This window comes from Pongo abelii, chromosome X, assembly GCF_028885655.2.
Source record: "Pongo abelii isolate AG06213 chromosome X, NHGRI_mPonAbe1-v2.0_pri, whole genome shotgun sequence".
NCBI classification, from domain to species: Eukaryota; Metazoa; Chordata; class Mammalia; order Primates; family Hominidae; genus Pongo; species Pongo abelii.
This window is the reverse complement of record NC_072008.2, coordinates 136919461-136934792: the sequence shown is the minus strand read 5'-3', so window position 1 is coordinate 136934792 and position 15332 is coordinate 136919461. Positions and strand designations below refer to the sequence as shown.

The 15332-nt window shown below is 41.7% G+C and overlaps 1 protein-coding gene and 1 long non-coding RNA gene across 5 annotated transcripts in view; one reads left to right on the top strand and one right to left on the bottom strand.

The window, feature by feature from the left end:
• Positions 1-245: 245 nt before the first annotated feature.
• LOC129053048 (uncharacterized) lies at positions 246-12989 on the bottom strand. The gene is made up of 3 exons (XR_008518180.2): positions 12450-12989; positions 11931-12051; positions 246-4798 (listed from the first exon to the last, which is right to left on the bottom strand). It is a non-coding gene; the product is annotated as an uncharacterized LOC129053048 (long non-coding RNA).
• ENOX2 (ecto-NOX disulfide-thiol exchanger 2) overlaps positions 12986-15332 on the top strand; it is a 279886-nt gene continuing 277539 nt past the window's right edge. For all 4 annotated transcript variants that reach the window (XM_009235250.4, XM_003779727.5, XM_063721396.1 and 1 more), the window contains exons 1-2: positions 12986-13188; positions 14503-14550. The gene's annotated coding sequence lies outside the window, so the exon portion shown is untranslated. The remainder of the gene's footprint in view (positions 13189-14502; positions 14551-15332) is intronic.

Here is a 15332-nt window from a genome sequence, read left to right as displayed (position 1 = left end):
GAAACCCCGTCTCTACTAAAAATAGGCGTCTCGTGGCAGGCGCCTGTAATCCCAGCTACGCGAGAGGGTGAGGCAGGAGAACTGCTTGAACCCTGGAGGCAGAGGTTACAGTGAGCTGAGATCGTGCCACTGCACACCAGCCTGGGCAACAGAGTGAGACTCTGTCTCAAACAAACAAACAAACATAACCAAAACCTCTGAGAAAAATTGGTGGCTGGAGAGTGCTTAATATGCTTCAGTTTCCACAACTTTAAAAGAAAATAATAATAATTGCTATCATAATAAGGTTATAATAAGGCAAAAAAGAGTTATTCCTTGTAAAGCGCTTGGAACAGCACCTAGCATGCAGCAAGTGCTATCTTTAATTTTATAGCTATAGTACTACACTTATCATATTAGCAGCCCTTAGCCACAGTGAAGCCCTCCAGACAGGGTGTTTTAGGAGGCTAACCCTGTCCTGGCTCTCAGTCACTTCAGTCTCCAGTTTCCTACTTAATCCTGAATTCATTCTGGCACACTACAGGATCTGTGACATCCTCCTCCAAGATGTCCTTGTCAATTAATCCCCACTTTCAGCTAAAATCAGTGAGCAGCAAGGGGGCTAGAGGAATATCAGCAAGAGCCAACATGTGGCATATCTGTTGTGTATCTGGCTCAAGGTAGGTATCAAAGTGAGCAATTTTTGGCACCAACAAGAGAGCTAAGGCCTTTGACCCAATCCCATTTCCCCTCTTCCTTCCTGGCGGTAGCTCTAGCCATTGCACTCTACGGCAGCTTTGCAAGTTGGCTTGAGTGATATTGCCTCACTCCACCACACTGTGTCATCATCATGCACTCCTTTCTGTGACTTAATGCTTGTTTATTTCTAGGAGGATGAGAAATTAACATGTTCAAAGTTTTAAGTACAAACCATCATTTTACAGACAAAGCTTCAACCCAGAGAGTGGATGGGAGTTGCTTAAAGTAACAATGCTGGCATGTTTGTTTCTTCCAAAGACTCTAGGCTCCTTGAGGTCAGGCACCTTGATTTCTACTTGATTAGTATTTCTCTTTATATAGCATCTTAATGGTAGAAGACCAATGAGCAGCACTCCACCTCAAGTTTTCCTCGAATACAGGATCCATTGTTCTTCCAGTCCTAAATGCCAGCTGGGGGCCAGATTGTGAACACAGTGGTGCATGACCAGTTGCCCTAAAGGCCTGAAGCGGGCGGAGCACTCCCAAACCTACCATCTGCAAACCCTTCCACCATTTTGCTTTCTATGTTCTTTAAATCCTTTTCAAGGAGTGAGGCTGTGGGTTACAACCAAAATTCCCGGTCCTTGCAGCCCCTCAGGAGTTGGCCTCTTCACATCACTTCACTATTCCCTAGCATGCCCTCAGGGCATCTGCACTGCATAATTCTGGGACGGGGGTAGGAATGGGGAGCACCATTATGGTTGCCATTATCCTTGTGGTCTATGTGAATAGTGTAGCTACTATTCACTGATCACTTATGATGGGTTAGGCACATCAAATGAGACACGCTTTAAATAAATGTATGTCATTTAATCCTCACAGCAACCTCATGAAGTAGGTATATTATTATTCATTTTCAAAAATGAGTAAACTGATATTAACAGAGCCAAGTTGACTTGCCTAAACCTAAAATTAAATCACTCACTAGCAGCCTGGCTCCAGAGCCTACTCTAAAGCATGATCCCATTGTTCTTAAAATGTAGCCTGCACAGACCACCTGTATTAGAATCACTTCAGGTGCAAGTAACAAGCTGTTGTGTTCCACCCCAACTGAACTGAATCAGAATCTCTGAGCATAGGACCCAGGAATATTTGTGATTTTACCCAGGTATCTGAGATTAGACTAAAGCTTGAGAACTAATGTACTATACTTAACACATACGTGCTGACTGACACAGAATCATGCATGTAAATGTATGCCCATGCATACATATAAAAAACATACTCATCAACACATAATATTTTACATCAGAGTAGTCCTTAGAGATAAGTGGGGGAACATTTCCATAGTATCTGCTTTTCCAGCCAAATCATCACATCAAGAAATTTGCATAATGAATTCCACATTCCAGACTCCATAGAAAAAAATGTGTATGAAAACACCTTAGCCTCATTGGATCCTGGCAGGGGAGGATGGGTGGTTGGCTCCCCAGACCCATAGCCCATCATACTTCTCCCCCTGTCTATAAGTCCATTAGGTTATGCCATAAGTCAATTTCAAAATAAAGTGAAGACGCAAAGGAAGCATGAGGTACATCAAAATCCTTGCCTGGCTAATTCTTAGCTGTATGGATTTGAATATATGACTTCATCTCTCTTGCTTCCGTTTTTTTCATTTGTAAAATCTGAATGGTAATTATAATAGTATCCATTTCATAAGATTGTTATGATGATTAAATGAGCCAATATATTGAAAGAGCTTGGACTCTAAGCCCTAGAACAAGAACTTGGCAAGTTGTACCCAATGTTAGTATAGTAGTACAAGTAATAGTAGTAGTAGTAGTAGTAGTAGTAATCAGGTTTTGAGGTTAGCATCCAGCCCCTGTCTGTTTTCAGCTAGACTACAAATGGGTCTTTAGGTGGAGAACCTTGGAGAGTTTGTCAATATGGTATGGGAGAATATGTTTTTGGATCTGAACCTACGATGGAGGAAAAACATGAAGATATTTTTCTTAGCACTTCCTCCTCTGTCATACTAATTCAACTCATCATTATCTATTTTGCGATATGAAGTTTTACTGCAAAAGCATTCAGTGTTCCCATTCCCTGGCCTTGGCAGATGTTGCCAGGTGTGGGATAAAGTGAGGAAGGTGACATTAGAATGAGACAGCAAGGAGAGGAAATACATATCCAAAATTCCTCATACAAAACACTTAGGGGCCGATGTTTTCTGAAATTCATTATTTGAGAGATTTTAGAAAGGTAATATGGTATATATACATGGTCTATAATACCCCTGGTAGGTGTTACAAACACATTAGTATTTCTATATCAAAATGAATATTCATATAAATAGGTTGAAGACTATAAATAGCCTTATGTTGATTCAGGTCACATTTTGCTACCTAATGAGTTTTGGTGGTAAACTTATGAAAACTTTCGGTTTTTGAGATTATTGGATTTACAGATAATGGGTCATGGCCCATGGTCTGGTAGCTCAAGAATGAAAGCAAAGAAAAATAGTTGAGACCCACTAATGAGACCCTGATGAAGCCTCCTTGGTTGTGAATTGGTGGCCCAGTCTTCACTTTTCTCCAGCCAGAGATTATACCCGTCTTCCAGCCTGAAGTCCCAAAAGTGCCTATCGCTTTGAGTGGAAGGTTGTGGATCACGTAAAGCAAAGTTATATCTACTATAGATGCAGAAAACATGATCTTGGGATTTGAGCTTTGCATATACCAGGGTCAAGTTTTGACCATGAGTCACATCAGGAAGTAAAGGACTGGAATAGAGCACTCTGATTTGCTCTTTCCATGTACTGAGATTATGCACAAGATTTTAACTAGAGAAAAGGTGCTATACTATAGCCAAAGAATGTGCGTTAACCATAGCATCAGAAAATAGGTCTCTTTGAGTTTATCTATTCGGATTTTGTTGAGTTCTCAAATATGTAGATTCACATATTCCATCAGGTTTGGGATATTTTTGGCCATTCAGATGTGCCCCTTTCTCTCTCTCTTATCCTGCTGGAGCTTCCATTTATGACAACGTTGGTCTGCTTAATAGTGTCCCACAGGCCTAGCAGGAGCTTATTTAGCCATACTGAAGGCAGGAACATAATCAATCCCTCTTGTCCACAGCATATAAACTCCCTGGGGGAAGACGTAGATGCCAGATACAACATAGATAAGCCAAGCCAAGAGCAGACGGTAGAAATAATGGAAAGTTGGCTATACAGTCCCTTGGAAATACTGTTGGCAAGGTTGATATTTGGGCATAGAGAAAAGCATGGAGGCCTACCTCAGTGGTCACCCACCTTTTTGCTGCCCCCATACTCTTCATACACACAACACACTATCACGAAATTACATTTTACACTCAGTGATTCTCATGGGGAGGGTGCCCTAGAAGCTACATGTACCCTCACAGAGATGATGGTATGCCCCCTTCTGTACACTCTCTGTTCCTCACAGGTTCAAATCACTGTAGGGAATGACACAGTGGAAACCTAACATATTCTTCCCACTAAATCCTTCCCTATGTCACTCTGCACCGAAGCCCAAAATGTCCATCAAAAGCCACTCCTGGAGGCTGAGGTATTCAGAAGCAGCCTGAGAAACCAGCAAAAGCCTTCGACTGAGAGTTGGACCCATCTGGATTCCACTCTTCACTCTGCTACCTACTAGCTGTGTGATATTGAGAAAATAAACTCTCTGAACATGTTTTTTCAACTCCAAAAAGGGCATCATCATAATAATATGAACCTAAAGAATCCAAGTTCTTTCAATGTATTGGCTCATTTAATTGTCATAACAATCTTATGAAACGGGTACTATTGGCCAGGCACAGTGGCTCACACCTGTAATCCTAGCACTTTGGGAGGCCGAGGCAGGAGGATTGCCTGAGCTCAGGAGTTCGAGACCAGACTGGGCAACATGGTGAAACCCTGTCTCTACTACAATAAAAAAAAAATTAGCCAGGCATGGTGGCATGCACCTGTAATTCCAGCTACTTGAGAGGCTGAGGCAGGAGAATTGCTAGAACCCGGGAAGCGGAGGTTGCAGTGAGCCAAGACTGTGCCACTGCATTCCAGCCTGGGTGACAGAGTGAGACTCCATCTCTGAAAAAAAAAAAAAGAAAAGAAAAGAAATGGGTATTAATATTATTGTCATCCCAATTTTCCAGATGAAAAATTAGAGTTGCTGTAAGAATTAAGACAAAGTTGACAAAGTCAAGGGGTCAAGGTGAGATGTAAATCTCACATATGTTATATGGGCCAGGTGGCATATGCAAAAAGCACAGTAGACTGGGGTCAAATAAAACTGGATTTGAAATCCGGCTCTGCATTTACTAGCTGTGTGGCTCTTTTGAATCTCTTAATTAGCTTAACAGCTTTTTAAAATCTGTATAATGACGATAACAACACTTATCATATTGCACTGTCATAAGCCTCCATGGGAGAATGTAAGTAAAAACAAACATGCATTCCATAGATATTTATTGAACATATAGTGATTGAGATATAATGGAGATCAGTGTAGCCTGGGGGAAGATGAGGAATGGTTTAGAAAGGGTGCTCAGGAAAACCAGTACTGGCAAAAATAACATGATGGAAGAGCTTAACAAATGGGACTTTCTGGCCAGGTGTGGTGGTTCATGCCTGTAATCTCAACACTTTGGGAGGCCAAGGCGGGTGGAACACCTGAGGTCAGGAGTTTGAGACCAGCCTGGCCAACATGGTGAAGTGCCGTCTCTGCTAAAAATACAAAAAAATTAGCTGGGCGTGGTGGTGGGTGCCTGTAATTCCAGCTACTTGGGAGGCTGAGGCAGAAGAATCACTTGAACTCAGGAGGCAGAGGTTGCAGTGAGCCAAGACCGCGCCATTGCACACCAGCCTGGGCAACAAGAACGAAACTCCATCTCAAAAAAACCCCAAAAAAACAAACAAAACAAATGGGACTTTCCATTTTTTGCAAGGTTTTCCAACTTGCATTAACTCCACAACTTATAAAAATGTCTGTCCTTCAAGAAGCACGTATCTACTTCCCTGGGTTACCAGCTCCCTACTCACCAGTTCTTTCCTTTCTTCTCAATCTCATGTGCTTGCCCTGTCCTTCTTAAGCAAAAATTCTGAGACACCAAGGACATTGCTGGTCCCGATTCAGTAAACAGTCTCTCTTTATGGTTTCTTCCCTGCATCATTCCTACCATTTCACTTGTATGAATCCACTTTTTTAACCTTTTATGACAACTTTATTGATGTATAATTACCAATCACTATCACCACAGGCTGAGAAAAAAGTCTCTTAAGCTTGGTCACAGAGCAAGCTGCCAACACTGAATGCAGGTCCTGTGTTTAACCCTGACCACCAGCCAAACACCTAACCCAAGACATAGCCTAAACTCCTAACTCTGAACTTGGAGACTTAACTCCAATTTCACACCAAGCCTTTAACCCTGGCCACAAATGAAGACCCTAATTCTATCCACAAACTGAGCCACTTTCTGGCTACACTCCAAGGTCTTAATCCTGATTAAATCAAGTCCCTAGGCCTAGTCACATACTGACTGTCTACGTCTGGCCCAAGATTAAGTACTTAAGACTGGTCCCAACCTGAATCTCTAACCCTGATTCCCTATTGAACCATAACTATGGCTACTGTATAAGTCCTTAATTCATGATACAGGGATCAAAAATAACATCAGATATAGCCCCTAAGTCTGTCCCTAGGCTGAGTCTCTAAACTAGGCTACAGACTGCATGACCTAACTCTGGGATATACTTAACATCCTGAACTGACCACAAAATGAGTGCTCAGCATAGATACTAACTGAGCTCTAGCCCTGACTACAGACTGAGGCTCTAACTTGGTCACAGCCTGAGATCTGATCTTGGAAACCAACCCAGCTACAATTTCCACAGACTTAGCACTAACCAGAAAATGATCCCAACATTGGCAACAGAATGACTACTAAATTTGGCCTCATACAGAGACGAAAACATGTACAGAGACCAGATTCTAAACTTGGCCCAACTCTGTGCCTTAATCATGGCCAAGAAGTGAAACCAAATCTTCCACAAAACTTGAGGATATTTTGACCACAGCATATGTCCTAATCCTGACTATAGACAGAACTCTGAACATGGCCACAAACTGAGTCTTAACCATGTTCAAAGCCCAAGTTCTAAACCTGGACAGAGACTGGGTTCATAAATCTGATCAAGAAATAATCTACTGATCCTGGGATAGACTGAGCCCTATCACTGGCCACTGATTTGACCCCTAAACCTTACAGCTTCTAACTGGTTACAGACTGCATCTCTAACTCTAGCCATAGACTGAATTCCTAACTCTCATTACAGACTGAGCCCATAAGCCTAACCTCTGACATGAGCTTTCAACCTGAGAATAAATCTGATTTCTCCAAATGGCTAATGACTGATCCTGAATTTTTGAGATAGACTGAACCCTATCTCTGGCTAAATTTTCACCCGAGACTGGATCCCAATTTCAACCACAACTTTAACTTTAACCCTGGCTACCGACTGATTCCTAATACCAGAAATTAAGCTGCTCACCAGCACTGGGCAGAGACTGAACCCAAACCTTGAAGATGAATGAAGGACAAACTAGACAAAGACAAAACAAATACTTTTCATCTTCTTGGCCTAAAACTCAGCAACAGATTTAATTCTAACCCTGAGCACAGACTGAACTCACCATGGCTAAGATCTGAGCCCTCTTCCTGGCCACATTCTGAATACCGAGTTGGGTTGAAGACTGTAAGTCCCACCGCAGTCTGAGACCTAAAGGCCAAGCCCTAAGCCTGGTTAGAGAAATGATTCCTGACCCTACAAGACTAAATCAAAATCCTGCTCATACTATCAGATCTAACAACAGGCTCAGACTAAGTACTAACCTTTGTCACATACCAAGTCTTAAACCCATAAACAAAGTTCACTGTATTAGTGGCCACAAAATGAGTCCTAGCACTAGCTGGAGGTTGAGCAATCAGTCTGGTCACAAACTTAGTCCTCAATTGTGAATAGATGTACCCATGGCACTGGGCACATTATGGTCACTAACAATTAGCAAAGACTGCACTCTACTACTGATACCCAAATGCCTGCTACACTAAGCCAGAGTCTAAGTGCCAGACTGACAACAGGAAATGAACACTCTGAACTCAAACCCTGGCAACATCCTGATCCCAAAACCCTGATTACAGCCTGAACCTCTAAAGCTTTCAAGCTGGATTTTATGTGTTGTTTGTTCTCATCTCAACTCTATCCACAGACTGACAAATAACATCAACAGTTAATCCAAAAAACCTGTTTACACTCTTAGCCCTAAAACCTTCTTCATAGTAAGCCTTACCTTGGTCATTGGTAACTCCCAAACTCTGGTACAAGTTTAATCAGATAGCACTACCACCAATACTCAGTGAACACAAATGCTACATAAAGTCATAGTGGAACTACTCCCTCCAGACTCAACTCTGATAGTGGTCAAATTGAAATGGCTAATACAGGTCACCGACTGAGCCCTGCTCTGGCCACAGAATCAGGTCCAACACAGGCCACTGTGAGTTAGCTCCATAGAACATTCTTGATATGAGCTATGGACAAAGACAGAATCCTGACACTGGCTAAAGTCAGAAATCACACCTTGAACTTACTCTAGCCAAATACGCATCCCAAATCCTGTTCATATTCATCATTGAAATCCTGGCCACAAACTGTACCATAATTTTGTCCATATATGAAATGCTAACTCTGGTTTGAGACAAGGCTCTAGGGCACATGACAGGTAATGTCCTAACATGGCAACAGACTGAATATTAGACATTGACTGTGCCTTACCATTGGTCACAGACTGAGACTCAATTATTGGACCCAGAATAAACTCTAACCATGAATACGAATTGAAACTTAACCTGATGAAAGACTGAACATAAATCCTGTTCATATTCTTCCTTCATTTTTTCCTAGGCAACATCATCAGCATGAAGACTAACCCCAGGCAGAGCCATGGTCCTGGCCTTTATTGACTTTCAAGCCTAGAAATGAAAGTGATTCCAACATTGATCAAAAACTGAAGTCAAACATTGAGCTGAGCCCTAACCTTGGGTGTGGTCTAAGTCTGGTCCAGAGACTAAGCCCTAACTCTAATCTTAGAATGAGGCCTCTTCCTACACACAGACTAAATCCTAATTCTGGCCAAAATTTGAACCCAAATCTTGCACCTTGACTTCATAAATCAGGCCACTCTAGACTTACAGCAGCCTCAGAGTGAGCTTTAACACCCTGAGGCTGCCGTTAGTCCAGAGTGGTCAGAGATGCACTTTAATCTGTGACACAGACTGAACCATGGCTCTAAATCTGGGCCTACCATTGCTATCAGGCTGAACCCTAAACTTGGTTTGATGGTCTTCTGATCCTGAATCCACAATGGCCTGTAAAAACTGCTACAGACTTACTAAATCTTAACCTGAGAAAAGATTGAAGCTAAATACATTCCACATTATACACATGAACCCTGGCCTTGACCTGGGCTCTACACTGGCTCTGGATACAGCTCTAACCTTGACTTCCTAATTGTTCTCTGAATCCAGCCACACTGTTTGACCCTGGGCCACTATTTCACAAATTCATCTTATTATATAACAACAGACCAAAGAGTATCACATTTGTATATACACATACAAATATATGTATACATTTGTGCTTATATAGAATATATATTGTATATAAAATTTCTGTATGGCTTATTGGAGATATAGATATGTTTTATATATTATATATAAAATTTCCATATGGCTTATTGGAGATATATATATATGTGTGTGTGTATATATATATCACCATACAGAAATAGCCATACACAGCTGTGACATACACAGTAAGAAATATTACTTATCACAGCTATGTATTTTAATTATTTATCTTTTTTGTTGATGGCTTCTTCCTAATAGAATATAGCCTCCAAAGGGAAGGGATGTTGTATGTGTTTTCCACTTCTCTATTCCCAGCATCTAGAATAATGTCTGGCACATTATAGGTACTCAATAAAAACTTGTTAAATTGATGAATGAGTAATTTCTTCTTACTCTTCTGTCCTGCTACCTGACCTCTCTGTAATATATGCCAGTAATTCTGCTTTGTTTTCTCTTGGTTCATCTATTTGGGCATTCCCTCTCAGCTTCCTTGGAAGGCATCTCTTCTTCTATTTGCTACTTGAATATCATTATTTTCCAGGATTCCATAATCTTTGTCTTTTTAAAAACTATTATTCTAAATACTCTCTAAGTTGGCTGGCGCACAGTGGCTCACGCCTGTAATCCCAGCACTTTGGGAGGCCGAGGCAGGTGAATCACTTGAGGTCAGGAGTTTGAGACCAGGCTGGGCAACACAGTGAAGCCCCATCTCTACTAAAAATAAAAAAAAAAAAATAGCCAGCCGTGGTGGCAGGCACCTGTAATCCCAGCTACTCGGGAGGCTGAGGCAGGAGAATAGCTTGAACCCAGGAGGCAGAGGTTGCAGTGAGCCGAGATCGTGCCACTGCACTCCAGCCTAGGCAACAGGGTGAGAAACCGTCTCAAAAAAAAAAAATACTCTCTAAGTAAAGTTTAAACAATTTTTCACTTATTTAATTGCCCTCTATATTATACTAATGTCTCCCAAATGTTTAGCTCCAAGCAAGACCTCTCTCCCAAGCTTCCGACCGGCATTTCTCAGCAGCCTATCAGGCATCTCCAACCAAAAGTTCCACAGACTCTTCAAATTTTAAATGTTCAAAACTGATTTCCTCCTATTCTTCACAAAACTTGCTATTCTTTCTAGGTTCAATATTTCAGTGAATGGTACTACCATACACTTAGTCTTCCAAGTCAGAACTTGGGAGTTATAATGGACTCCTCCCCTTCTCTCACTTTCCACATCTACCAACTCCATCTGATTATTCCATTTCCTGCTAGAAATACTTTGATGAACAGGAATCCATGTTTTAACTCACCATTAAAACCCAAAACCTGTCACAGTGTATGGAACATAGTAGATGCTCTGCAAATACTTTGAAATCAATGATCAAATCAAAGTAAAGAGTCATGGGAAAAAAGATAAAAAGAAAGGAGACAAAGCTGAGAAAAGAAATTCTGCATTTGATTCACACAATGTTTTTCTGGTGGCCATAATACTGAAAATGCCTTGTTTCACTCCTTTTTATGGCTGAAATGAGGTGATTTTTCTTTTTCTCTTTTTTCTTTCTTTCTTTTTTTAATTTTTTTTTTTTTTTGAGACAGAGTCTTGCTCTATCACCCACTACACTCGAGTGTAGTGGTACGATATCGGCTCACTGCAGCCCTAACTTCCCAAGCTCAAGGGATCCTCCTGCTTCAGCTTCCTGAGTAGCTGGGACTACAGGCATGTGCCACCATGCCTGGCTAATTTTCTTGATTTTTTGTAGAGACAAGGTCTCATTATGTTGCCCAAGCTGGTCTCGAACTCCTGGGCTCAAGCAATCCTCCCAACTTGGTGTCCCAAAGTGCTAGGGTTACAGGCATGAGCTCCAGCACCCAGTTAATTTTTCTTTTTTTAAAAAAGCAAATTATTTTCCTGGAGGAATTTAAAAGTATAAAAAGTATTAAAACATAATACAGCAATTCAATTAGCACCCTCCAGAATGATTCCCCATAATATCCTAGCTATGTGTTCCCAGTATGTTCTATGTGTATATGCTTTAAAAAATAAACACTATATAATCACAAAAATTCCTCTGATGGTTCTCCCACTTTCAAGTTAAATTATGAACTAATTGGTTCATAATTAGTCTCTAGTCTCTGCAATATGGAACTTTTGCTATTGTTCTCTGCACTCTTTCATGCCTTTATGCCTTTGCATATGCTTTGTATAGAATATGGTTGACCTCCCTGCCCCAAATCTGACAAATATTTTACTGGTTCTTCAACCAGTTCTCCAGAAGTAGAATGAGTTCTTCCTTCTCTATGTTCCTATAGAACTCTATGTAGACTTCTTTACAGCATTTTGCCATCGTATACTCATCTATTCCTCCCCCCAGATTCTCCTCCCCTCACCTGGATTTTGAGCTACTTGAGGGCAGGGACTATTTTTCCAATTTTGTGGCAACAGTGCCTAGCCCAGAGCTTTGCACAAAGCAGTATGCTGAATAAATGGTTGAATTTATTAAATCATCTTCTCCTTCACTTATCTTTTTAAAATATTGGGCAATTACCTCAGCAAAATGCAATTCCCCTGTCTTTCCCTTCATTTTACTTGTGAGTCGAAAAGTTGTCCTCATCAAGAAGTTGTAGTAATTCAACTGTAACAATCCATCAATCTATAAGGATTCATCTCTAACAGAGAAAAAAAAAAAAGGTCAAAAGTTAGGAGTGAAATTAGCCCTAATAAACAACCATTTTCCTCAACCTTTAAGTCACTTGGAAGTGCTTGGCATTCCCCACCTATGTCTTTATCTAGCTCTTGTAACATATTTTTACTCAAAAGGTAAAGTTTCTTAAAGATATATATAGTTACTCGTTTGTACTTAAGTTGTATTGTCTATCTGTTCTAAACTGTTATTTATAGCAGTTTATGTGGCCACTGTTTTTCATGGCAACAACATAGCTTCATTATGGATTAAATAGGCTTCTTCTGGGCTAGTGTAGATCACATTTCTATGCCTATTTATGACACTGTTTCTAGGGGGAACTATAATTTCCAATTAAAAATATATATATGCATTCTTCCATACCTTTCAAGTGAGTTTAATGCAGGTGGTTCACAAAGAACACACTTTAACAATTTTAAAGGACTATAACTCTCAATTAAAATTCTAAGCTCATCAAAGAATAAACATCATCTTTTGAAAAACACTTAAAACTCAGTAACAATTTCAAATCACGATAGAAAGTGCTTCCCGCAAAATCCTAAGAGCTTAACCGACATGAAAATAAATCTAGAGCCTTCGTCTGTCCCCACAAGCACAAACCCATAACCCCAAGAGAGATTCTCTAGACGGTGCGCTCCAAACTACAATACCCAGAATACCCTTCCCCGTCTGAACGCTGGAGACAATCGGAAGGGGAGGGGAAGAATTGTGCGTATAGAGAAATAAGTGTCCCGCGACTCCATCTCCCATAATTCTCGGTCCTCACTTGCGTCTCTCTGCCAATGTCAACACGGGATACCCCCAGGAAGAACAGCCTCCAGCGACCTCAAACTACATTTCCCATGAAGCCATGGGCTCGGGCCCCCGGCTTCCCCGGTGACCAGTAGCCAATAGGAGACGCCGCAGTGGGCACCCTGTGGGTGAGAGTCCAGCCTTGGGCCAGAGTGCCGGGTCTAGGCCTGGAAGCGCGAGGCGGGCATTTCGGAAGAGAGTGGTGCGGCGTGGGGCGCCGCGAGGGCACTACGAGCCCAGGAGCTGCCGCGCCGGGCCGATTTTCCGCGGCTGTATAAGGACTAGCGCTTCGGTAGCCGGGGAGCTGGAGGTCAGAGAGGCAGAAAGCCCCAGTGGCCGTGGCTGGGGACTGTGGGACTGAGGGGGCCTAGGGAGGAGGGTGCTTCCGGGGCCGCGGTCCTCAGCGCCTAACTCCACCCAGCTCCGCCTCTGCAGGGGAGGGGGTATCGGGACTGGGAGTCGGGGGTGGGCTTTTGAGCTCTAGGCGCCAGTTCTCTTGAGCCCGGGAGCGCGCTGTCTTTGCTCTTTTTTTTTTTTTTTTTTTTTTGGTCCAACTCGCCTGCCCTTTTTTTTTCCCACGACGCCGCCCCCCTGCCCCTGGCTCTGTGCCTCCTCAGAGATCCGAAGTTGGTGTTTGCGTCCAGGGTTTTGCCTAGGCGGTGACTGGACTCTAATTCTTACCGCAGGAATTGGGTGATCTCTTTCCTCTTTTCCCTCAATTTGTATTTCAGATTTGGGCACATAACCCTCCCTGCGCTACACTCCCCATTTTCTTTGGCGCATGGGAATTCCTTGCCACGCTCAGGGCGTGACTTTTTTTCAAACTTTCTCTTTTTGCCTCCTTAATTGATCGCCATCTCTTTACTGGCCCCTCAGCCACCTGTCACTTTCCCCACCAGGTCTTTGAAGTGGGAAGAGTTTCCCCTCAATTTCTAGAAGGGATGGGAAGCAAAAGAGGGAAGGAATCTTGCTTTTGAGAAATGTGTGTTTAAGGTTCAGTGCAGGGTTCTGGTGAGAGTAAAAGGCAAGTTAGACTGGTTATAAAAACCCAGCGCTTTAGGGGTTTCCAGCAAGGACTGATAGCACTAATGTTGACAAACATTTAGGGGGCACAACTTTATTCTACAGAATAAAGTAGACCGTGTGAAACAGACCGTATTAATCATTGTATTATTACAAACGCGTGCAAAAAACGCTAAGGGGGTCAGTGGAAGAGCATACTGATGGGGGTGGTGAGTTCATCTATGGAAGTTCAAGCCTAACCCGGGAAGTGCTGAAGCCCTCATCCGGCTTTCAGGCTTTGTGAAGGAGGTGAATTTTAATTTGGGCTCCAGCAGAGTACAGGGGATTTGAAGTTGTCAAAAAGGAGGGAGAAAATGCTTCCTGCTACTGAGATTGGACTTTGAGAAGGGTAAACAGAAGAGAGAGCACTGTGAGATAGGTGGACTTGCCTGATTGGAATAAAAGATATCAGCACAAATATACTGGGAAATAAATAGGGTGGAGAAGCTTGGGGTCATAATAACATGATACTTTGAAACATACACATAGTTTGGATATTATTCTGTATCAAATAAAATTGAAGGCAAAAATTAAGATTGGATGATTTTTCTTTTCATCCTAGGGAACCTGATTTGAGATCAATTCTTGGAGAACACAAAGAAGTGTGATGGTATGTTCCAGGTGTGAGTTTAAATCCAAGAAGAAGCTTGTCTTGCAGATGTTTTGTTTGTAGCTATTCTTAGCTACAGTCTATAGCTGTCAACTTTAAAGCCTAGAGACATCAATTTATTTTCTTAAGAAATGCATTTGCTGTCCCCGTGCATCACATTATCTGAACTGTAGTTATCTCATTGGGTGACAATAATGACTGCTATTTATTGAACCCACATAATGTCCTAGTCATCATCATAAATACTTTGTTGCATTATCTTAAGAGTGTTATGAAGTAGGTACTATTATTCCTGTTTCTTTTTCTAGAAGAAAACACTAAAATGCACAGAAGTTAAACAACCTACTTAAAGTCACATAGATTATAAGTTGAGTTGAGGTTTGGGTGTACAGATTTCTGACTCCAAAGCCCATACTCTGTTCAACATGGTTTGCTGCTCCCAATGTTCATTCTTGTTCTTGACTTTCCAGTTGTGGTAAGGAGAGATAGGTATAGTTGATCATCCTGGCCAAAACCCAAATGATTCACTTAAAATTTCTGTGTCAGAATGTATTTGCTGTAAAGTAGGTGCCATAACCAAATTAACTGTCATTGCAGCTGTAGCTAATTGTGTCTGCCAAAACCATAGTCAGTACGGCTATTTCTGAATTAGATGATTCTCTTTATAACACATATCATACCTCTAAGCTATTTGGACCTTGATAGTACTTTGGATGTATTTTATTTTAGCATTTTAAAAAGTTACCCGGGATACTAGATCTGTTTCGTGACCTCTGCCCACG